At 39.5% G+C, this 24,862-nt stretch overlaps 1 protein-coding gene across 3 annotated transcripts in view; it reads left to right on the top strand.

Annotated features, from left to right (window-relative positions):
- VWC2L (von Willebrand factor C domain containing 2 like) overlaps positions 1-24,862 on the top strand; it is a 130,540-nt gene that overhangs the window by 11,365 nt on the left and 94,313 nt on the right. The gene's annotated exons all lie outside the window — the stretch shown is intronic.

Raw genomic sequence — 24,862 nt, 5'->3', positions numbered from 1 at the left:
GCATCGAATTGTCAGGAATAAATCTTGGCAGGCTAATTGCATCTTCTTTATGGATTAGGGAGAACCTGACGTAGATTGCCAGAATACTACAGACATAATATGTCTTTACTTCAGCAAATCAAAGGATGAAATTTCCTATAACATTTGGATTATCAAGTATGAGCCAGTGATTAAGTGATAACTGTCTCAAAAATCACAATTAAAAGAATTCTCTTCTCTTTTAGGAATGTATTGAGGAATGTATTGAATTGGGAAGGCATATTGTTTGGTTTTGCCCCCAACACTGTAGAACATTTTTTAGGAATGCCATGTATGGAATAAAGAGAATACTTATTAAATGACAAACAGTACGTCATATTTTCAAAGATGAAAAGAAAATTTAAATCATCTTGCTAGGTAAGAAAAGTAGGCTGAAAGCAGTTTCTAACCCCTTTCAGCATCTTGCTGGCTGAGATAACTGGGAATTGTTGCAGTCTTGATGATATAGATGATCAAATACATAGATTGATTTGTATTCATTTTGTTTGCAAGTATAATAAACAGGACTACTGCTAAAATATCGGAGTCAAATAGCAGAAAAGAGGTTTCTTTCTTCCCAAATCTATGACAATCCTAACCTAAATCTATTTAATATGCCTTAGCAAGAGAAAAAAAAATGAAAGGAATGATAAGATTTTATCCCTCTCCATAAATGGGAAGGCATACACAGCATCCCCCAATTTGCTTTCCCTTAAGAAGTGCTCTGCTGAAAGTGTTACATAAACATCCTAAAACTGTTTGGCATTGAAGCTACTCCGTCATAATGAGCTGCTCAATTTTTACAAAAAACAGGTTCTTAATTAATGTGGACATGCACACATGCGCACACACATATCCCAGTTTTCAAAAGAACCTTATCCTCCCCCTAAAAGCAGTGAGTAGTAGCATCCCATGTAGCAACTGGATTAGTGGTGGTTTTCTGAAAAATAAAGAGTTCTGTAATTTCTAACATTCTGTACATAACTTGAATATATGGGCAGATGAAAGTATTTTAGTAACGCACCTTCTTCTCTGCAAACCTGCTAGCTTACAGTACAACACCCAGCTTCTGAAGCCAGACAAGAGAAACTGAACATGTCAAATGGAAGCACATGATTTTTAGCTCCCTCTTGACAGAACTGTGGTGACACAGGGCCCATGCAAGAGTATCTGAAATTGCTATATTTCTGTCATGGCTGATAAAAGCAATGCATATTCAAGAAGGGCATGTCAGACAATGAACTGTAATAACTGTAATAATACCTATATTAAAAGTAAATTATTTAGTAGCTGTCATTATCACAGTCAACTGCCTGTCTATGTACTTCTCTGATGTTCCTCTGAAAAGAAGCACTGCTATCAGGCATTCAACAGAAAGGTTGCAGTTGGTTAACAAGAAAAACAAAACAAATCAAGTCTGAAGGCCGTATCTAACAAGCCAGGATGTTGGAATGCTGTGCAGGATCGCTGGCTGATTCACAGCCCACCAGACAAAGCAACAATGTGTGAAGTTGAGGTGTGCTGCTGCCCAATCGATCAGAATGTCAGGAGGGAGGGAAGTAAGCAGACAGAGAACACCCCCACCCCCCACTCCTCCTGCCTACAGGCCAAGGAAATGCATAGGTATTCCTGTATCTGTAAAACCTGAGATTGTGGTGAGAATTTGGGGAGGGGGGCACTATACACAGCATTATTTTTTTTAATCCCCTGACTTTGTGTTAAGTGTAGTTTTACCTTGAGTCACTTTGAGAAACTGCAGACATAAATCAAATGTCCAACCAAGAGCATGGGTTACAGTGGTGGGATTCAATTTTTTTTACTACCGGTTCTGGGGGCGTGGCTTGGTGGGCATGGCAGGGGAAGGATACTGTAAAATCTCCAATCAGAGGTGGGACTTGCTGGTTCTTTGAACTACTCAACATTTCCGCTACCGGTTCTCCAGAACTGGTCAGAACCTGCTGAATACCATCTCTGATGGGTTGTGCTTTGCTTTCAGCAGAATGTACTGAATTGTTAAACCCTTCCTCAGATATAGCTTAACAGAATTGAAAGAGACCTTGTAGGTCATCTAGTCCAACCCCCACCCAAGCAGGAGATCCCACATCATTTCTGACAAATGACAGTCCAATCTCTTTTTGAAAGTCTCAAGTAATGAAGCTCCCACAACTTCCAAAGGCAAGCTGTTCCATTGGTTGATTATTCTCATTGTCAGAAAAATTACCCTTATTTCTAGGCTGAATCTCTCCTTGATCAGTTTCTATCCTTATTCCTTGTCTGGCCTACAGGTGCCTTAAAAATAGCTTGACCCCCTCCTCTCTGTGGCAGCCCCTCAAATATTGGAAGACCACCATCATGTCTCCCCTGGTCCTTCTCTTCACTAGACTAGCCAGGCCCAGTTCCTGTAACCGTTCTTCATATGTTTTAATCTGCAGTCCCCTAATCATTCTGGTTGCCATGTTCTTCTCAACATCTTTTTATAGTGTGGTGACCAAATCTGGATGCAGTTCTCTAGGTGTGGTCTTGTTAAAGTTTTATAGAGTGATATTAGTACCTCACTTGATCTTGACTGTATCCCTCTGTTAATGCAACTTACGATTGCATTGGCTTTTTTGGCTGCCGCTGAACACTGCTGGTTCATATTTAGCTGGTTGTCCACTAAGATTCAAGATCCCTCTCACAGTTTACTGCTATTAAGCCTGTTTTCACCCAGTCTATATGTGTACTTTTCATTTTTTTCCCCTAAGTGTAGGACTTTACTTTTCTCTACACTGAATTTCCTTTTGTTAGATAGGACCCAGTGTTCCATCTGGATCTTGTGTCTATCATTAGGGTGTTAGCTATTCCTAGATGAAGATATTGAAGATATTGGTTTATGAAGATATTGAAGAGTGCTGGGCCTAGGAGGGAATCTTGTGGTACCCCACTGCTTACTTCCTTCCATGTAGATGTAGTACCATTAAGGACTACTCATTGAATATGGTTCGTCAGCCAGTTGCAAATCCACCTGGAGATGATTCTATCTATCCACTTTTTTCTAGCTTACCGAGAAATAGGTTGTGGTCTACTTTGTCAAATGCCTTGCTGAAGTTTAAGTATATTATGTCCACAGTATTTCTCTGGTCTACTAATTTAATCACTATGTTGAAGAATGAAATAAGATTGGTTTGGCATGATCTATTTTTAACAAGTCATGTTGACTTCTAGTTATTACTTTACTCATTTCTAGATGTTGGCAGATCTGTGGGGTTTTTTTAATTATCTTTTTCCAGTATCTTCCCAGGTATTGATGGTAGACTGATTGATCTGTAGTTTCCTGGGTCTGTTTTTTTCCCCCTTTTTTGAAGATGGGAACCACATCAGTTCTTTTCCAGTCCTCTGGTAGTTCCCCAGTGCTCCAGGAGTTTGGGAAGATGTGGTACAGTAGTTCTGAGATAAATCTGCCAGCTCCTTTAGATCTCTGGGATATAATCTGTCAGTTCCTGGTGATTCATCAAGATCAGACAGGTGTTCGCTTACCATTTTTTTGCTTATTTTAATTTTTATTTCTAGTTTTCCTTTTACAGATATATTTTTAGTAGATTGGACAATTGTTTCTTTTTGCATGAAGACCACCATGAAGAATGAGTTAAGCAACTCTGCTTTCTCTTCACTGCCTGTTACTTCCTTGCCATTTTCTCTCTTTAGTGGTGTCAGAGTTTGCCCTAATCCAACCAGCACACAAGTAAATAATTTAGTAGCAGGATGCATTTATAGAAGAAACTTGTTTATATACAATAATATAAAACATGATGCATATATATAATACCCGAAATATTTCTCTTTTTACATTTACATTTCCCTCAGGCTTCCTAAGGGACATTCCTCTAACATTCCACATTCCAATTTGATATAACTTTGTACAGCATAGATGACCTCTTCTGTCATGGGCACCATACATTGTTGGGTTTTCCAAAGACTTTCCTCCAACGTCATCATAAATCCCTAATTACTAAAAGCTAGTCATTGTTCTTCTCCAGTAGCTTGCAGGCTACCCTCCAGCCTGGAGGGTCCACTGTTGGTATCCATATCTGAGTCATGTTAATTTATTGCCATTAAGTGTTCTGGTGATTTTTTTACAGGATAGTTCGCCAGTGCTTTCCCTAACCTTCCCCATTTATTCAGGTTTGGGACTGGAATATGGTTGATACATCAACCATGGGCTGGGTTGTTTCTTTTGACAAGTTGGACAATTTTTTCCTTTGTGTAAAAACAGATGCAAATCATGAAATAAGCAGTTCCACTTTCTCCCCATTATCTTTCATCTCCTTGCCATTAGAATCTGTATCTTTCCTTGACTATTTTGTTTTTTACATGTTGAAACTTATTGCTCTTTTTTTTTTTTACATTTGTTGCATACCGTAGTTCACTCTGAACCATAGCTTTCCTGACTTTGACTTTGCAGATTTCAGCTATTTGCTTAGTTAACTATTTGTTTTAGTTATGTTCCCCTCTTTCCATTTTTTATACTTGTTCTTTCTCTCTCTTGACTTATCAGAGAGCTCTTTCTGCAACCAGGCTGATTTCATCTGGAGTCTCTTATTTTTCTTTCTCAGTGGTATTGCTCCAGACTGGGCTTTTATAATCTCATTTTTTTAGTGTTCCCAAGCTTCCTGAGTTGTTTCTCCTTTCAGATTTCCATTGATGGAATCCTTCCTAATCATTTTCTAAGTTGTTTGAAATAAGCTCTCTTAAAGTCTAAGAAACTTATTTGATTTTGTTCTATTATTTGTGCCTGTGTTATATGGAATTCCAATATGACATAATCACTCTCCTCCAAAGTGCCCACATCTTGAACCCCCTCTATCTTTTTATCCCTATTAGTAAAACCGAAGTCCAGTATAGCTGACCGTCTGCTTCCCAAAGGGGAAGGGGTCTCCTAGGTTTGTCAGGAATCTGTTTGATCTCCCACTTTGTGTAGCATTTCCCTGTTGAGGTCAGTGTAATTAAAACTGCACACCTGCACACCTTAGTTAACTAATTAGCAAAAAGTTAATCTATTTTCTCTGTTTGGTTGGGTGGTTTATAATATATACTCATGGCAACGTTTTTTTCCCCTTTTATATTAACTCAAATGCATCCAAGATTTTCATATTTCATTTTCTACATTTCTGTAGAGGCGTGCTTATTTTTTATATAAAAGAACTCCATCTCCTTTTTGTTAGGTCTGTTTCTATTGAACAAATTCATTGAGTGTGGTTGGTCAGCCAGTTACGATTCCATCTGGGTTAGACAAAATCAGAACCAGATAGATTTATAACTGGCTGACCAACTGCACCCAATGAGTAGTCCTCAATGGAACTGCACTTACACGGAGGGAAGTATGCAGTGGGGATCCCAAGGCTCTGTTTTAGGCCCAGTACTCTTCAACATCTTCACCAATGATTTAATGAGGGGATAGATGGGGAACTCATCAAATTTGCAGATGACATCAAGCTGTCAGGAATAGCCAACACTCCAGAAGATAGGCTTAAGATTCAGAAGGATCTTGACAGACTTGAACACTGGGTGCTATCTAATAAAATGAAACTCATTGGTGAAAAAAGTAAGATTCTACATTTAGGCAAGAAAAACCAAATGCACAGATACAGTATAGGTGGTACCTCACTCAATAGTAGTAACTGTGAGAGAGATCTTGGAGTCCTAGTGGATAATCACTTAAATACGAGCCAGCAATGTGCTACACCTGCCAAAAACACCAACACAGTTCTAGGCTGCATTAACAGAGGAATAGAATCAAGATCATATGAAGTTTAACTTTATAATGCCTTGGTAAGGCCACACTTGCAATACTGCACCCAATTTTGGTCGCCATGGTGTAAAAAAGATGTTAAGACTCTAGAAAAAGTGCAGAGAAGAACAACAAAGATGATTAGGGGGCTGGAGACTAAAATATATAAAGAACAGTTGCTGGAATTGGGTATGTCTAGTTTAATGAAAAGAAGGACTAGGGGTGACATGATAGCAGTGTTGTCATATCTCAGGGGCTGCCACAAAGGAGAGGGAGTCAAGCTATTCTCCAGAACACTTGAGGGCAGGACAAGAAACTAATCGAAGAGAGAAGCAATCTAGAACTAAGAAGAAATTTCCTGACAGTTAGAACAATCAACTAGTGGAACAATTTGCCTCCAGAAGTTGTGAATTCTCCAACACTGGAAATTTTGAAGAAGAGATTGGGCAACCATTTGTCTGAAATGGTATAGGGTTTCCTGCCTCAGCAGGGGTCTGGACTAGAAGGCCTCCAAGGTCCCTTCCAACTCTATTATTCTAATTTAAATCCTGCTAGCACTACATTCCAGTCATGGAGTTCATGCCACCAGGTTTTTGTAAAGGTAACAGTGTTGTATGTGCCCACACTTGGACTTCAGGTTTGCCCTGTTTATTCCTCATGCTGTGTTAGTGTATAGGTATCTGTGTCCTTTTTGACTGATCCTGCATTTGGTTCCTACATCTCCTATTTTGTATATGAGTTACCCTTCTTTCTCATCATTAATGATTGCCTTGAGATTTATGTTTGAGGTTAGGTTCTAAAAACTGGTCTCCCTCCCTCTCCAATTCAAGTTTAAAGTCCTTCAGAAAAGCCGAGCCACTTGCTTTCCAAAAATGTTCTTTCCAATTCTTGTAAGGTGTAGCCCATCCCCTGCCAGAGGCCATTCATGTAGGTATTGTAGATCATGGTCTAGGAATCTAGAATTCTTTTGACAGTACCATTCCTTGAACTAGCAGTTTACTTCTTGAATCCTCCATCCCTCTTTGGATGTTTCCTCCCATTGCTTTGGCTTTCATGGCTAGCTGCTCATAATCTCCTGATGTTTTCAAAATCTTTGATTTTTGCTTCTGGGAGAAAACATACTCATTAGAACAGTGGTCGCCAACCGGTGGACCATGAGAAAATTTTGGTGGGCCGCAGAGAAATCTCACCCCCAGAGCACCCCCACAAAGCAATTAATCCACGCTGCGCAGAAACACAAGGCTGTGCAACTGACATGGCCCACGGGAACCCTCCCCGCCCTCTCACTCCTTAACCAGAAAACTTGCCTGCTAAATTGCTATTTTCCCTTTTTTTCCTGACCATCAGCTGTTCTGCTGTGCTGGGAGATTTAGATTAGCTAGGAAGCAGGAAATGGTTGGATTTTTTGCTTTCTAGCTAGTCTTTAGATCTTCAGCTCTGCTGAAGAACCTTCCTGTGGAACCTCCCTTAGGATTGAAGGTTCTATTATTCAGCGCAGACTCACAGCAAGCAAATTTTATGTGACAGACTGAGCTAGCCAATGGCAGACAGATAAATCACTGAATGATTCTGTGAGCAACTAAATCTGCCTGCCTGCTTTGCCTGATTTGGGGTAAAAGTTGCTCTTTTTTTATAAAAAATTCAATATTTATATAAATATTTATAATATTTACATACAAGCCATGCCCAGCCAGTCACATGACTGCCAAGCCACACCCACAAATTTGGCCATACCCACAGGACTGGTTAGTGGTCCCTGGGATTTAAAATTATGAGGTCCAAAAGGTTGGCAACCCCTGCTCTAGAAATATTGTCCGATCTACAAATTGCTAATTTTGTTCTTTTGAGTAGTAAATCTCCTATCCCCAACACATCCCTTTTTTTCTTGGGGAAGTCTGCTCTACTTTTCTTCATATCACTGGTACACTTGATGATGTCTCTTCACCAGATGTTTGCATGCTTTCTTCCAAGGGGAGGCTATGAAATTGATTGTTTAGTTCCAAAGGGGCTTGACTGGACTTGACTGGGTTGGACTGCATGGACAATGTTCTTACTTTTTTTTTCTTCTATGTTGCCATTGGTCTATCTTAAAGATTCATTTTCTCTGGTAGTTAATTGTTCCTTACTGTGTTCAGTTTGTTTACAGTCTTCTTCCTTAAGTTGGGGTTTCTCATTTTGTTGTTTGTGTCTCAGGGTGGCTAGACTTTTCTCTAAATCCTTTACTTCTTCCTTTGGACCCTTAACTTTTTCCTCAAGTCTTTCAATTGGTTTACATTTGATACAGATATACTTTGGATCTCCTATGAGTATGGATATATGTATGGCACATATTTTGCAAATCACAACACTGTTAGAATTTTTTCCATGACTATGTTATTCTTCTTGTAAATTCTGTTGTGAATGCTTCCAGTAGACCCACTGCAGGGCCTCTTCTTTCATTTAAAATTCAGTTTAATGTAGGGTCTTATTTTTATATAGTATGATTTTATATTATATAATGTCTTCTGGTAGAAACTAAAGATAAAACTGCATTGAGTTTGCATGTGCAACGGACTTATGCCCATGATACTTTTTCTTATTGATTTATAATTTCACTTCTTGGTGCTCAGTTTCTAGAACTTTCATTAAATGTGTGTGGGTGTTTATTTTATGTTTTTGCATGAGACTTAATTCCTGGCAACTATCTAGAGTGGTCCCATGGCAGTTTCCTTGGCAAGATTTTTGGAAGTGGTTTTCCTTGACTTTTTTCTAGAGCTAAGAGAGAGTGACTGGCCCAAGGTCACTTAACTGGTTTCTAACTTGGTGCCTTAAACTGGTTTGCTGCAGTAAAAATCAATCAAGATCTAGTTCACATCTGAAATCAATGTTCAATAAATAATTGAAGAATCACAATCATTTGAGCTGTGGTAATGCAGTGGTTACAATGCATTATTGCAGCCTTCCCACCCTTCTGAAGTTGGTAAAATGAGGACCTAGATTGTTGGGAGTAATATGTTGACTCTGTAAACCACTTAGAGAGAGCTGTAAAGTAATATGAAATCTAAGTACTATTGCTATTGCTATTAAAAACATAAAATCAAATTGATGTAAATTAAAATTTTAATTTGAGAAATTGTGCATATACATGCAGAGAAGTTATTCAGAACAATTCAAAAGTAACTTACACCATCGAAACTTTAGATTCTAAAGAATTAAATTTTCATTCAAAAAGTTGCACGATTTTCCATAAAATGCATTACTGTTTCTTCTACCATAGCCATTCAATACAGCATAGTATCCAAGAATCATCACTCTGTGATAATCATCACCCTATAATCATCACTAGCAAGATCGATGATAGATTAAATGATACAGTGAGGACCATAAGCAGTTGCATAAAATCCACTCCTACTTGTTGGCTCCCTGTCTTGAGCCACATTTCGCCACTAGCTGTATGAAGGCAGGAAGCCTTAGTGAAGGAGTACCACAAAATTATGAGAAACCCACTTCTTTCTCCTCTATCAATTGGCAGGCATCCAGGAAGCCCTCTCTGGCACTTGCTCAACAGCTGCCTAATCATTTTGACATCAACACACAGTGGAAAGCCAAATGGGCTGCTGAACACCCAGATACAGGCAGTTACATAGATGACCCTACACTAAAGGTGTCAGGTTTTGACCTTCCTCGCCAGCTTTGGTCAAACTCTGAACAGGATTCGTACCCAACATGGCATCTGCCGGGACTCATTTTTTAAGTGGGGTCTTGTCTCTACCCTTCAGTGTGATTGTGGTGCTCCTTGACAAAATATCCATGACATTGTGTCAGAATGTCCATCAAGATCTTATACTGGCCGAATGTCTGATTTTTTTCAACATAGACCACCCTGTCCTCCCCATCTTTCCCTCCCTCTCTCTCTCTCTCTTTCTCTCTTGCTCTCGCTCTGTCTCTCTCATCTGTTTATCTCTATCTATGTAGCATCTATCTACCTATCTGCCATCTATCTATCTATCATCATGTATCTCTATGTCTATCTATTCTTACTTTTTATTTCTTGTGTTAATTTAGACTTTTACCCATTCACTCCACTTATATCCCAAACTACAGTCTTCTGTATGCTCTGATCATCACCCAGATGGGTCTATAATATTTTACCTATACTATCCATTTGTGACTTTCTTCAATTGAGATTTTTTGCATAAGGCTTCTTTTGTAACTTAGAGAATATGTAAACTGTATCATCAATCTTACTTATACACAAGGCATTCCCCGTGCATAGTAAGAACATGAGTGATCAGTTTTGACACCTTTTGGACCATAAATGTCAGCCCCGGATCCATCTTGGGACAGATTTTCAGGGCTGCCATAGCAGGGGTGAGAATGGGAGAGCAGTGAAGGAAGTTTAGCCATAACAACATTCTTTCACAAGAAATCAAGGGCATGCTGCTGGCACCTGAAGGGGAGTGACTGAAATTTGGTGGCAGCTGAGACAAGAGATGATTGGGCCATGTGATGTGAAGATCACTAAATGGGGCAGGGTGTGAGCATTAGTATGGAGGGGGGGAAATGCAGGAATTCAGATTCGGGTTTTCCCCAGATGTGCCAACATGACTTCTCTAATAAATTCTTACTTTGATGGACTTTGTCTCGGAGTTCTGAATTGCATTGAGGGTTTATTTGGAATGCTGACATTAACCCGAATCTCCAATTAAGAAAATTCCAGCGGCTTCTCGCAAAGTGGTCTCGCTGTTCAGGGTGTTGAGCCCCAAACACACCCTGGAGTAACAGGGAGTGCAAAGACTGAGGGAAAATGGAGCAGAGAATGGTGACCCCTGAGGGAGCTACTGCATCTATTTTGGAGGATGTTTGTGGAACTATATGCTATCCATTGGCTATTGCGGTAACAGAAGCAGACGCAGTAGAGGCCATACTCTGGAGTGGTGCCCAACCCAAGGAGCCGGTCCTGTGGCAGGAACAATCAACTGGGTAGTCTAGCGACACTGGGAAATTATACAATTCATAGTCACCCTGAAAATAACTAAGGCACTCACCCTCAGCTTAGCCTGGCTAGACAAATGGGCCCCACAATTACATGGGAAGATGGCTATCATAAAATAAAGATAGGCTGCTACCCCTCCTTTTGCAAACTAAGAACTGGCCATCTGAGTACAACCAGAAGGAGGGAGTGGCCTCCACCACAGAGGTACTGCCCAGTTGCCCAAGGATACCCAAAGAATACTAAGATTTAGTAGGCGTTTTTAGTGAAGATGAGTGCAATATGCTACCCCCATATCGACCCACTGATTGCACAAAGTCAAAAATGTATTTGATGATCCCTAAAGAGATGGATGAACCGAGGAAGTACATTGATGCCAACATAGCAAGAGGGTTCATCCAGCCTGCAAAATCTAAGGTCACAGCCCTTGTACTGTTTAAAGCAGGGGTGTCCAACCTTTCACCTTCCCTGGGCCACATTAGAAGATGAAAATTTGGTTTGGGCCGCACATAAAATAAAATAACAGTAACGATACCCGATCATCCCCAAAAACCATAGAAAACATAGTTAACATATTAAATTTATTTGGAAATGAAGTTAGTGAGATGTTTTTATTATTTATTATTTATTAAAAATTATTTATTTTTTATCACTTTTTTTATCACAGTTTTTTTATCACAGTTTATTTTCGGCCAAATTTTGCGGGGGGGGGGGAGAAAGCTCGCCCGCCTCACGCCTACCTCTCCTCCTGCAAATGGCCCGGCTGGATGAAGCAGGACTGGAAGGCAGAAGCAGCAGCAGTGGCGGGGGAAGAAGCGGCGGGGGTGGCGGCGGGGGCAGAAGCAGCGGCGGGGGCAGAAGCAGCAGCGGCGGGGGCGGCAACAGCAGGAGGTGGCGCTCTGATGGCGCCCGCCTTTTCTCTTGCTGCTTGGCCTGGCGCCCGCCTCGCGCCTGCCTCTCCTCCTCCTCCTCGCTGGCTCTGGCACGAAGGTTGGGGTGGGCACTGGACCGCATTATGAGGCGACCTGGGCCGCATGCGGCCCGTGGGCCGCGGGTTGGACAAGCCTGGTTTAAAGAGAAAAAAGATGGGGGAGTTGAGGCTCTCCATTGATTTTCATGGAATAAACGCAGTATGCATAGAAAACATCTACCCTCTTCCCCTCATGAAGGACATGCTCTACTACCTGGTGTGGGGAAAGGTGTTTACAAAACTAAACCTCTAAGGAAGCCGACTACTATGTACAGATAAAAGAGGGTGATGAATGGAAAACAGCATTCAACTGCCCATTAGGCAGCTTCCAGTTTAAGGCCATGCCATTTGGGCCACTGGGAGCCCCAACCATGTTTATGCAACTCATTAACAAGATGCTGTATGAGCACTTATACAAGGGTTTTTGTTAAAGACAAAGGGGACAAACCCCAAACCCAAGCCCAACCAACCTCTAAACTGGACACTTGAATGTCAACAAGCATTCGAAGAGTTAAAAGGATTGTTTTCCAGGGAGCCAATCCTGTGATATCCTGACCCCAAGCAACCATTTTCTGTGATGTCCAGGGGAGACATGATAGCAGTGTTCCAATATTTGAGTGGCTGCCACAGAGAGGAAGGGGTCAAGCTATTTTCCAAGGCACCTGAAGGCCAGACAAGGAATAATGGTTGGAAACTGATGGTTGGAAACTGATCAATGAGAGATTCAACCTAGAAATAAGGAGAAATTTTCTGACAGTGAGAACAATCAACCAATGGAACAGCTTGCCTTCTGAAGTTGTGGAAGCTTCATCACTTGAGACTTTCAAGAAGAGATTGGACTGCCATTTGTCAGAAATGGTGTAGGATCTCTTGTTTGGGCAGAGGGGGAGGTTGGACTACAAGGTTCCTTCCAACTCTGTTAATCTGATCTAATCCTGTTTGTAAAAGGAGGGTTAATTTTTCAGAGGGTTAATATGAAAGCACTTCAGCTCTTGAAATACAGATAAAAATACTCTGTGCTTAGACTCCATAATTAATTACTATTGGGTTATGCATTATTCAGTGCTCAATGAGAAATGAATTTTGATCGCCCTCTCAATCAACCAGCAGCACCTTAACATTGAAAGTTGTGTAATGGGAACCAAGTCAGTGGTAGGAAATCTTGAAAACCATTAGTAGGCTGCTTCATGATCCCCTATAATAAGTTACTAGCTAATAGCAGAATCTTCAAGGTCTCAGTAGTTAGATAAAACCAGTGTAGCTATATCTACACAACTACTACAGAATCTGAAAATCCAGCTTGGTGTGTGAGAGGGGGTATATTGTGTATGTCATCCTTTGGGGTTTAAATCCTACCATTCTTTTCCTGATAACAGACCTTTTGTGCTCTTTGTTTAGATAGGGATATGGAGGGCGAGAGTACTTGCACTCTGTTTACCTAAAAGTTCTTTCTGCTCTTTGCCAGCCTCTTTGTCTGTTTCAGGACAAGTAATCAATACTTCCTGCTGATGTCGCAATGACACCAGAAACAGAGAAACAGAGTTCTCCATTCCTGCACTGGCTTCTCATTGTTTGTGGGCTCTGGAAGGAATCAAAAACCTCTTTGGAGGGGCAGTGAAGCTAAGGAGGAGTGCTCTGTGAGGTCCCAGGAGAGAATGGAACTCTCCTGTGGAACTCCGGAGCCTTTTCCCTCTACGCCACAATGGAGAGAAGAGGGTGGTCAAAACAACCACCAGTAGGGACAGCTGTGAACACCTAAGTATTGTGCTGGAGTGGAGATAGTGAACGGTGTTTGGATCTGGGTGAGAAGAATCTGCTTTACCTAAAACTTAACCCCAAAAGACTTTCCAGGGGGAAAAGGAACTCACTGTTATTTTCAAAGGGACAATTCAAGTCTTTTGAGAAGAACTTTAAAGGGAGAAGGCAAATTTTTTGAAAATATAGAAAATTGAAACTTTAAATTGGACAGATATTGTACTAAATACGCATTTTAAAATGCTGGAACCATATAGCTTAGAAATAAATATTATCTTATTATTTTGAATTGTCATTTTTAAAATTGGAGAAAGCCGGTTAAAATTGGAATGGGACTTAAGAGCGCCATCTGCTTAAACAACATATTCCCAAAAATCCAGAGATATTATTAAAGTGACTTTGAAGATTTTAATATAAGATTGAATTTATAGAGGAATACCGATTAATTTGGAGATATAAAGATACAAGAACTTTAAATTTTGCAAGAAGTGACTTTGGACCCCAGAAATCTACACTATAAAACTTAACTGGTGGAGAAATTTATGAATATATTACCCTTGGATTGCTTAAAAGAAATAGATTGATTAACTTTGGGACTTAAAAACTCCTGGATGTTACACTTATAGCTTGAAAAAGGAGGCTTGGTTTATTGTTGGACAATTGAAATAAGAAAAGAAATAAACAAGAACAAAGATGAGTGGAATATGTAGAGAAATTGTGTTGGAACTACAAGCTATAAAAGACATTATGAATAGAGGATTTGAGGACATTTTGAACAAAATACAGGGCATAGTAGAAAAGGTGGAAATGGGGATGCAAGCAGCAGAGACACAAGCAATCTACATAGACTTCTGTAAAGCCTTTGATTCAGTGGTACACGACAAACTACTCCTAAAACTAAAATTTTACGGTATCTCTGGACACCTACATAACTGAGTAGAAGCATTCCTGTCAAAATTGGGAGCATCCTATCAAGTTCTGTACCTGTCAACAGTGGTGTCAAGGCAGTGTTCTAGGACCAACTCTCTTCATACTCTACATAAATGACCTCTGTGATCATATTAAGAGCAACTGCATTCTCTTGGCTGAAGATGTAAAACTATTCAACACCATAGACAATATTGCTACCCTTCAAAAAGACCTCAACTATGTATCAGAATGGTCAAACAAATGGCAAATTCAAATCTCAAAAATAAATGCTCTGTCTTACATATTGGCAAAAAAAGTGGAAAATGAAATACAAGCTGAATAGTCAAGACCTTGTTGATGATCCAAATTCTGCCAAGGACCTTGTAGTAATCATCTCTGATGATCTAAGTGCTAGAGCCCACTGTAACCACATAGCAAAAAAGGTGTTAAGAGTTGTTAACCTAATCTTACATAGCTTTTTCTCTGGTAATAACACTAATAACTAGAGCATACAAAACATTTGCTAGACCAATACTCAAATACAGCTCATCAGTCTGGAACCCACATTACGTATCTGATATTAACACAGTTGAGAAAGTCCAGAAATATTTCACAAGAAGGGTTCTCCGCTTCTCTACTCTTTGCAGAAAACCTTATGCCACCAGACTCATAATTCTAGACCTAGAAAACCTAGAACTACGCCGCCTTCGGTCCAATTTAAGTATGGTATATAAAATCATACATTGCAATGTCCTACCTGTCAATGAATACTTTAGCTTCAACCATAACAATACAAGAGCAAACAATAGATACAAACTCAAGGTTAATCGCACCAAACTTGATTGCAGGAAATATGACTTCAGCAACAGAGTGGTCAGTCTCTGGAACACTCTATCTGACTCTGGGGTTTCTTCCACCAACCCCCAAAACTTTAACCTTAGACTGTCTACTATTGACCTCACCCTTTTCCTAAGAGGTCTGTAGGGGGCATGCATAAGCACACCAACGTGCCTACTGTCCCTGTTCTATTGTTTCTTTTATTTTTTAATTTTTTCTTATATGTATCCATGTATTCATGGATGGTTTTACTTATACCTATTATCTTGTAAGCAATTGACAAACCAAATAAATAAATAAAATAAAAATAAACAACAGAAAGAAAATAAGAAATCCAGGAAGAGGAGGAGTTAACTGGAATTATAACCAGAGAAACAAAACAGAGGGAACAACAAATGAAACAAAAAGACAACAAGGAAATAAAGTTTAATATGATAATGATTGATGCAATAAAACAAGGGGGGAACGTTTTAAGGGAAAAACAACAGGAAATGGAATCTCAGAGAAAATATATTGAGAGGATAGGGGTAAAATTAGATATTTGAAAAAGAAACAATGGAATTTAAAAGAGAAGGGAGGAGTGATTAAGAGGAAACGTAAAAAATAATAGAAAATGGGAGACAAGCTAGGAAGTGACAAATTAATGCTTTAATAAGAATAAGAGATATAAGGAATCCACATGATTGTGTGAATTATTACTTAAGATGTATAACTGTTAATTGTAATAAACATGAAATTAATATGTTATTAGAGGATTAGCATTAAAGATATGTAATTGCTAATTGTAATAAACATGAAATTTAATATGGTAATTGTAATAAAAATGGAATTAATGTTTTAATATAGGATTATTATTAAAGATATATAATTGTTAACTGTAACAGATATGAAATTAATATTGTAAGGTAAGAAAAGAAATAAAATGTGGAACCTGAGAGATTTAAAAATAAGAGTAAAATATGCTAACATATAAAGGGGAGTATAGTATTACTAGAATGGTATAACACATTAAATGTTAATAGATGAATATTGTTTGTTTTATTACAACTGGGAATAGGAAGAAACTTAATTTTAAGTGTAATGATGGCACAATCAAGAACTAAAAAGGGGATAAATAATAGAAAATACAAATTAATATGAATTTATGAATGGCTATTTGAATTTTATAATGTGTTAAAGACTGCAAATATGACTACTAATATAGAATTTATAATAAAAGAAGTGATAAGTGTTAAGAATATAGACTGACACAAAATAGTACATGAGAATATTGAATAATTAAGATCAATAATATGTATTAATATCAAATTGTGTAGGAAAGTTAATAATATTAATGTGAAGCTATTGTCATGTTTGTTTTAAAATGTAAAATGATGTGGAACCACACTGTTCACACAATGGTGTGTATATAGAAACAAAAAAATAAAAAATTTTATTTCCAGAGGATACATAATCAATAGAACATACAGTAGAATCTCTGGTCACAAATGCCTCTGACCATGACCGAATGAGGTTGCGACCAAAAAATTCACAATTTTTTTTTCATGGCCGATTTCCTCTTCCACACCATTTTTTTTTTGTAAGTGCCAAATTTCCAAAATTAGGTTGGGTCATGACCAAATTGGGTTGAAACCAAAGTTATGGAATGAATTAAGGTTGTGACCAGAGGTTCTACTGTATATTTCTAAGGTGATTTAGTGTGCAGTCTTAATGGTTCTTGCTTATGTATATGGCATATAAAAGCTTTTGAGGGAGGCATTCTCCTGCCTTAATGGTTCTGGAAGGATTTGCACTATTTTTTCACAAAAGGCAAAAATATGTTAGCAATGGTTGATAGGAAATTATTTCATAATAAAGAAAAATTAGTTTGTGGGAAAAGAAGCACTTGTGATTTATAGCCCACAGGTTCCTACCTCTGAATATAATGGGATAAACATAATGTGTTTTCTAAGATCTCGAAGCTGATCTTTGAAATTTAAAAAGTTCCTTAAAAGTTAGAATGGTATGATTTTTTTTCTGATCTTGACAATTGCTTTCAATATCATAGAACATCATTTTTCTCTTCTAAGTTATTTTCAGATATCATACTGCAGAACCAAAAAACCTCCATATCTGTCATGTCTCATTTACTCAGAGCAAAGTCATTTGGTGTCATTGTTTCTGTTTGATGTTTTTCTATATGCAATATATAACAACTAGGCCATAGCCTTACTGGAAAGGAGTGGTACATCTCCTGATATTGTCAAAAAATAGGTGTTATATGAGGATGAAAAACAGATCCCATGGGACATGCAAATAAGCAAAATCTCTTGCATTATAAAACAATAACTAACTTAACATTTTGAGGGACACAGTCAACGAACTGTGTAATGAAAGTAATTCTTTTGTCAATTCTTTAACAAAATATTATTTTTGCTTCTGTAAAAATCAATTGTTATTATAGTCATAAACCAGCTTATTACTTCCTTATCATTCCAAGCAAAAACAAATAAATGAATTAAAAAGCTTCATGAAGATGGAATGAAAACTGAGTAAATGCATAGAATTTGCTTTTAAGATAAGGACAACAAATATTTACCTTGACTGCAAAAGTTACATAGAAAGTAAGTGAAAATAAGGATTGCAAGCTGCTAACAATGAGAAGAAGTTGGAGAAGCTTTAAATACTGCAGCTAATTTTAGAGTTGACATGAGGTTTTAGGGAACCAATTCATGAGAAACTGAGAGCATTTCTGAAATGAATTGCAAGTCTTTTTGCTTGCACGAATTCAGGATTAGTTTGTAAAACCATTCAGAATTCGTAATGAAAAATATATGTCTTCTCCTGAGTGCTAACACAGAAGAATAATGATTAGCCAACCACTATCAAAAGGAAAAGTTGAGACTTGGTCTTTGGAAATAGCCTACTTGCACAATTAGCAATCAACAAACAGAACAAAGCCACTCTTTCAAAAATTGAGATATTTAATTCCAGGGTTCATTGTTTTGGAAAGCATTCCTTCAAACTGGTTGTATGAATTACCTAGTGCAATTTGGAGACTTGCTTGGTTGTTTTTATTCAAGGGAATTCAGATAGTAATCCCAGCTTTTTATTCCAAAGTAAAGTAAAGCAATTATGTTGGCTGCTATACTATGAAATACAAAAATGGCTACCCAGTTAAAATATTTCAAAACATTCTTTTAGAAAAATCTTTAATGTTCCTGGGGCAATCCTGCCATACACCATTTCCTCTTCTTTTTTTTTTTAACAGAGACATGACATGACATTACATGCCATGCCTTTGGTATATCTTGAAGACAGGGGTCACCAAGTTTCTATAAAACAGAGTGGGATTTACCTGTTATGGAAAAGAAAAACACTTGAAGGGCAGGGGGACTTATATGCCTGGGCTTTGGATACAGCAGAGTCACCATTTCCCTCCAATAGGATTGTGTATATAATGGTGTTTTCTTTCAATAGCTATAACAACCCATTGCAACGTTCAAGTAATAATAACTGTCTTGTGGTTGCTCCTAAAACCTGTGTGGACAAACATACACTGCAAAGTGATTCCAAATCCATATTAGTAGAAGACTGTACAAATGTACAAACAAAAGATACAGTGTAAGCTGTCATTTCCCTAAAAAGGAAAGAACAGAATTTGAATTTTAACATAAGGAAGAAAGACATTCTTATTACTTTGCTGTCAACCCATTGTCTTTATTTCTCCTCTCCTTTGTTAATATTCATGAGCAGAAATACAATTATCCCTTCAATATTTAGACTTCACAACATATGAAGAAATATAGATTTAGACTTCATGGAGTGTAGCTTTTTTTAACACCACCCGATTTTAAACCTTGGAGTAATGAAATATGTTTCCTCCACCTATTGTAGCTTGTATCATACCCACATGGATTAAAATCTAATATTTTCCATCAGATCATGGTTTAATCTTGAGGTTTATTTTTTTACATATGTTGTGCTTTTTGCTTTCACCTTTGTATACTTCTTTCCATTATAATTCATTTTTTTCCTTTTTTTTCCTTTCTGTCAGCTGGTGCTCCGTTCAAAATCCAAGAAAGAAATATTTAAACTCTTGTAATTAGAGAAAAGATATCTTTTACTGGAAGTTAGTGGTAGCAACGAGAAAATTCTGAATCTGGGGAAATAGGCACGTACATCACATATATCAAAGGAGTGAAATGTTCCCACCCCCAATAGTTCAAATAGTTCTTCCAATTAAAAGTTGTGAACTTCAGCATGTGGACATCTCCAGGTGGTGATGATTAGTTGACCTTGGCTTACTCAGATAAAGGTTTGCACTTGTGCAGAAAAGAGAAAGCTAAGCAGGAATGGGAAACCCTCCCCAGTTTATACAATATAAGTTATTAACACTTTCAACACTTTCCATCCCCCATTACTCATGGCAGCCAGAAAGAAGCAAAGGAGGAAGATCTTGAAGGCTGACATTTCGCCCTCCTAGAAAAAAGACATTAGTCCTGTAAAAGAGGGAAAGATAAAAGGCACAACTAACCAGTTAACATAAAAGAGACACGTATCTAGGGTTTATCAGGATAATTAGAACGAAATGCTCTGACAAGCTTAGGGGCTCTAACATCTTTTTTGTTGACCCATTCAGCCTGGGACAAAGGAAAATGCTTCCAAGCAACCAAATATTGGAGCTGACCCCTTTGTCGTTGAGAGTCTAGAATCTCTTTAACTTCAAAATGTTGTTCGCCGTCAATAAGCAATGGTACAGGAGGGTCGGTCTGGGTTGGTCTCAGATCGGAAGTATGTTCAGGTTTTAGCAAACTAATGTGGAAAACCGGGTGAATTCGTCAAAGGCTTTTAGGCGATTTCAATTGGACTGTCACAGGGTTAACAATTTGTTCAATTGAGAAAGGACCAACATACTTAGGACCAAGTTTCTTTGACTTTTGAGTGGTTTGTAGAAATCTGGTGGACAAAAAGACTTTATCGCCCACTTGATATGGGTTTTGTGGAGTCCTCTTTTTATCTGCAAATTTCTTATGAGCCCGATGTGCATCATCCAATGCTTTACGAACTACTGGCCAATTAAGCTGGAGTTGTGTTATCCATTCATCCAATGACTGAATACTAGGCCTCTCACGAGGGAGTTCAAGTATGGGTACAAAGTCTTGTCCTGACGCCACCTTGAAGGGGGTAAATCCAGTACTACTATGGATAGAATTGTTATATGCCACTTCAGCGAATGGCAATAGGTCAGTCCAATTATCTTGCTGATAATTTATGTAACATCTAAGGTATTGCTCCAATACCACGTTAGTTCTCTCACAGGCCCCATTGGTTTGGGGATGGTGGGTGGAGCTTAATCCCTGGGCAGAGCCTAATAACTTCAGGAACTCCTTCCAAAAGTTCGAGGTAAATTGAACACCTTTGTCAGAGATTATGGGTTCAGGAACCCCATGTAATCTATAGATATGCAATATAAATAGTTTAGCCAACGTTTTTGTAGATACCTTTGAACAAGGTATGAAATGCACTTGCTTGGAAAACAAATCAGTTACCACCCAAATAACTGTGTTTCCCCCACTTTCGGGTAATTCCACTATAAAGTCCATAGAAATTTCCTTCCATGGAGCCGTTGGTCTAGCCACATTTTGTAACAACCCTGCTGACTTACCAAGAGGTCTCTTGGCTGATGCACAAATAGAACAGCTAGCTACAAAGGTTTCAATGTCCTTCTTCAAAGTAGGCCACCAAAATTGCCGCTTAACTAGGTGTAAGGTTTTCACGAACCCAAAGTGACCAGCTGCTTTAGAATCATGAGCCTGTTGTAAGATTTGGCTCCTTGGTTTCTCTGGCACATATAACTTGGCTCCCACCCAGGTCAGTCCATCTCTAACTGTACAGTTATTCGAATGAGCCAGGAACCAATTATCGAGTTTTAGAGCATCCTTTAATTGCACAGACAAATCATTCGATAGATCCACTTCCTGCTTCTTCTTTTGGGCTCTAGTAACTACTGGAGCTGCCAACTGTTCGATTGGGACAATCGGCTGTACTACTTCCTGGCGAGCACTATTATATTGAGGTAGTCTAGATAGAGCATCCGCCATGAAGTTCCTTCCCCCTGGAATGTACTTCAATGAAAAATTAAACCGTTTAAAGTACTGAGCCCAGCAAACTTGTTTGGGGGACAGCTTCCAAGGTCTTTTCAAGGCCTCCAAATTCTTATGGTCGGTCCACACCTCAAACGGGTGTTTTGCTCCTTCCAAGAAATGTCTCCAAGTGAGTAGGGCCCAACGAACTGCAAAAGCCTCTTTTTCCCACACTGCCCACCTTCTTTCGGTTTCAGATAATTTATGGGACGTATATGCACAGGGTTATAAAATCCCCTTCTCATTGATTTGCAGCAATGCCGCTCCAACCGCCACACTAGCTTCACATGTTCATCCCAGGTCTCTGTGTAGATAAGGATATCATCAAGGTAGACCAAAAACCCCTTATATAAATGTTCATGTAAAACCTGATTAATCATCTGCATAAATAGTGCTGGAGCCCCCTGTAGGCCAAATGGAAGAACACGGAACTGGAAACAACCTATTGGGCAGTTTTCCATTCGTCCCCTTCCTTAATTCGAACCCAGTAGTACACTTCTCACAAGTCGAGCTTCATAAAAATCTTCCCCTTGGCCAGGTGGGCCAGCATGTCCTTCATCAGGGGGAGGGAGTACATGTTTTCTATGGAAATGGCGTTCAGGTTTCTATAATCAACACATAAGCGAAAGGAGCCATCTTTCTTTTCACGGAACAGTACTGGGGCCGCTACCTGGGGTCTAGCGGGCTGGATGAAACCATGTTTCAAATTTTTATCGATAAATGACCACAGTTCTTCCAATTCTCGCGGTGTCATTGAGTACAGCTTAGGTTTCAGGAGTTTCACCCCAGGTAAAAATTCAATACTATAATCTGTTGAACGATGAGGGGGAAGTTCATCTGAGGCCTTTTCACTGAATACTTCTTTTAAGTCCCAATATTCCTTCAGAATTTTCTCCCCCCCCCCCTTCAATTCCTCGGTGCCCGTGGAAGCTAGGTCAACAGGATTCTGGAGTTTTGGTTGAGAACGCCCCTCCCCTTCTGGGCGCTGGTCGGTACATATACGTAATGACCCTCTTCTCCAATTGATATGGGGGTTCCATTTCTGGAGCCAGGGAAATCCCAGTATTAGTGGCTGTTCCATCCCAGGGGCCACAATAAAACACAGAGTCTTGCTATGCTTCCCCATTGTCATTTCTATGGGTTCCATTATGAAATGTGCAGGACCGCCCCCCACCACTGATCCATCTAATTGGCAAAAGGCTATGGGCATTTTTAAAGGTTTTAGTCTTAAGCCCATCTTCTGTACTACTTCCGGGCTGATCACACATCTTGTGCACCCAGAGTCTAGCAAGGCTGGCATTTCCTCCTTGGCCCCTGATATGGGTACTGTTAACTGCACTGGAATGGTCATAGGGCCCTTGTTTGGACTTACCAATGAGTCGTCTTCTGAATCGATGTCACTCTCTTCAGAGAAGGTCGGAGTTCCCAGCCTGTCTCCCTTCGGATGGTCGACCTCTACAACCTCCCTCATCTTAAGCCATTTCACGATCCTTCACTGAGGGTTTTCCAGGTTTTTTTTTCCTCTTGGCACCCCCTTCGGTTCCAACTTGGCCCAACAGTCTGCAGCCCGGTGACCTTCCTTCCCACATCGGAAGCAGACAGTAGTCTTGAGTCTTGCTGCCATCCCTCCCTTTTGGGGTTTGAAGGCTTCTTGAGGACATGCGGGGGAGAGCTTGCTCCAACCAGAGCCCCCCCCGACGTCTGTTTCAGGTTAAATCAATTTCCACCTCTGCTGCCATCATGTACCACATCTGCAGATCATTGGGGTCTCTTCTGGCAATGCAGTTCTGGTATATATCTTCATTTAACCCATCTTTGAATGCTTCTATCAGGGCTACTTGGGACCAGCCTCGAATATGACACGCCAGCTCTCTAAATTCCTGGGTGTAGTTGGCCACTGATCTCCACCCCTGATTTATGGTCTTCATCTTAATCCTGGCCTTACGTTCCGCCAGTGGGTCCTCAAACCTTGCCCTCAGAGCAGTCATGAACAGGTTATAATTCAACAGCTGGGGAGCATTATCATTATGCAAAGTCACCATCCATTTTGCAGCTGTTCCCTCCAGAGCCCTGGTAACACATCTAACCTTGGCTGCTTCTGAGGAAAAATCCCCTCCGTATTCCTCCATAGAGCTCCAAACTTGTGCTAGGAAAAATCCTAACTCCTTGGGATCCCCCCCATATTTTAATTCCAACGGAGGCAACTTTGGAGTTCTACGTCTTCTGGCAATTACTCCTTCCCCTGAGGGCCCCAGGGCTGCTGCTTGCTGTTGCGCTAGCCCAGGTTGATTTATGGGGATGGCTGCTCGGCTTCTTCTGGCTGGGGCTGCCTCCCACTCCTCTCCCTCATACCTTTGTTCAGTGTGAGGCTCTCCGAGAGCTTCATCTATGAGGCGACTGGCTTGATTTAGTAAAAAATCTTTTCTTTCCCTCTCTTGCCTTGGCTCCTCTCTTCCACGCCGACGAGTAATGATGACTCCTGGGGCGGGGGGGCGCTCCTCAGGATCCTTCCAACCTACTCCCAATGACCATTTGGGTTTTACAGCTGGTTTTTCCTCAATGTTGAGCTCTGCTAACAAGTCAGCTTCTCTTACTTCCTCTAGCAGGAGCGAGTCTTGCCCTCCTTGGTCACTGGCTGGAGTTGACATGATGTTCAAGACCCGCTCGGAAGAAATTGCGTTATCTCTCTGGGTGGGCTGGTAGAGTGAGATTCAGAATAATGTCAGTTGGTGCTCCGTTGAAAATCCAAGAAAGAAATACTTAGACTCTTGTAATTAGAGAAAAGATATCTGTTACTGGAAGTTAGTGGTAGCAATGAGAAAGTTCTGAATCTAGGGAAATAGGCACATACGTCACATATATCAAGGGAGTGAAATGTTCCCACCCCCAATAGTTCAAACGGTTCTTCCAATTAAAAGTTGTGAACTTCAGCATGTGGACATCTCCAGGTGGTGATGATTAGTTGATCTTGGCTTACTCAGATAAAGGTTTGCAATTGCGCAGAGAAGAGAAAGCTAAGCAGGAATGAGAAACCCTCCCCAGTTTATACAATATCAGTTATTAACACTTTCAACACTTTCCACCCCCCGTTACTCATGGCAGCCCAAAAGAAACAAAGGAAAGGAGGAAGATCTTGAAGGCTGACATTTTCTATATATTAGAGCAATGAAGTTATAAAGAATTTATCCCTTTATGATCTTGTATTCCTGCAAGCTTAAACTGATTGATTTCACATTCATAACAAAAAAAAACCCAAAGTCATTGATGTTCTCTAAAGAATTCCCCCTTTACAGCATTCAGATTCATGAAACTGCTAAATTAAATCCACTTTTCAAAAGAAATAAATTAATTAGAACTGTGTGCTGGAAGTCAGCAAAATTACATGGACTTTAGAAACCAAGTTTTTAAAGAAATATATTTGGACAACTGCAGCACAAGTTTCTAAGAAATGTATTATGCTACTTCCTTTAAAAGATGTAATTATTAATAATAATTAATACACAGCTTAA

The sequence above is a fragment of the Pseudonaja textilis genome, chromosome 1, assembly GCF_049901715.1.
Source record: "Pseudonaja textilis isolate UNSWEBS1 chromosome 1, rPseTex1.2, whole genome shotgun sequence".
NCBI lineage: Eukaryota > Metazoa > Chordata > Lepidosauria > Squamata > Elapidae > Pseudonaja > Pseudonaja textilis.
This window is presented reverse-complemented; position numbering and strand designations above follow the sequence as displayed.